The sequence below is a fragment of the Myotis myotis genome, unplaced genomic scaffold, assembly GCF_014108235.1.
Source record: "Myotis myotis isolate mMyoMyo1 unplaced genomic scaffold, mMyoMyo1.p scaffold_m19_p_20, whole genome shotgun sequence".
Lineage (NCBI taxonomy): Eukaryota > Metazoa > Chordata > Mammalia > Chiroptera > Vespertilionidae > Myotis > Myotis myotis.
The window spans coordinates 1,464,227-1,465,553 of NW_023416325.1; positions in this window are offsets into that span (position 1 = coordinate 1,464,227).

Sequence of the window (1,327 nt, forward strand, 5' to 3'; positions counted from 1 at the left end):
ACACCAAGGAGCTGGCGCTTGGGAAGAGGGTGCCCCACCAGTGCAGACGGAGGGCGTCAGCCAGGCAGTGACCTACCCCTGGCCGGGGCCTCCCCCATGTTAGAGAGGGGGTGGGGGGCAGTGATGGGAGAACCCGGTGGTGACCGGAGAGCTGCTGTCAGCAGAGGCAAGACTGATTCCAGGTGGGTTCTAGAAAGGAACGGAGAAACGGTGGCAGCTGGAGGGGATAATGACGGGTTAAAGGAGGGTTTTCCAAAGGCGGGTAACTACGAACTGGAGATGATGGGGGGGGGGGGGCCTGGGTGAGGCGCAGTCCCTCCCGGAGCAGGAGCAGGGCGAACGCCGTGGCCAGCAGAGCGGTGCGCAGCTCCAGATGCTCCCGAAGCCCTGCTCCCACAGGGGCAGGCATGGAAGGGAAGTAATTTTCTCCAAATGTTTCTTGTTCCTTCCCCAGGCTCACGGTGACACTCTCCTTAGACCTTCGGACGTGTGGAGGCCTGCTGGTTTCCTAACATCTGCCTGGGGATGAACTTGTTACACAGACTTGCAAAACCTCTTTTCCCAGGTAGGTCTCAATCTCTGACTGAAATCACACAAGCACAGGTGGTAAGACTGATTGAAGAGGCCCAATTCCGGAAGCATGCCCACTGGAGAACACCTTGACCCTGCACAAGGCGACCAGGGACTCAATCTTAAAGGTGGCCTGTTTTAGTATCAGGCTGTTGACCAAATTGTAAAACTCTTCACCCTGTAGCATTAAGGAAGCACCAGTGTCACTGAGTAGGAAGAACGACCCCCTTCTCGGGCTTCTCCCAGGCAGTGCTTCCTGCAGGTGCAGAGCCCGGCTCGCTGCCCGCGAGTGGCACTGGGGTCCCCGTGACACAAGGGGCTTCAAGCCAGTGACAGGTCCTCCCCCCGCGGCCCTCACTGCACTACAGACCTGGGCCGTGACATCCCCTCCAGAGGTGGCCCAGGGTCAACGTGACAGGCCAACCCCCCTTCCTGCCTGGCAGCACCATGACCATTTCAGATTTCCCCTCACATGACCCTTAGATGCGCCGTGTCTGGAGGCACCCCACTCCCGGGGACAGGGGCCGACCCCAAGCAGACAGGCAGCAACTGCGGAACAGAGGCTGAGAAGAATGACTGTTTATAAACATTTGGAATTTTATTTAAAAAAAAAAAAATCACAACCATGAACATTGTTACAGTTAGTTAGAGGCCCTCTTGGTTCCCCACAATGATACTGGGCATGCTCACAAGGGGTTCCCATTAGTCTTAGTTAAACAACCATCTTTAAAAGGAGAGAAAAAAAAACTCGGCACGC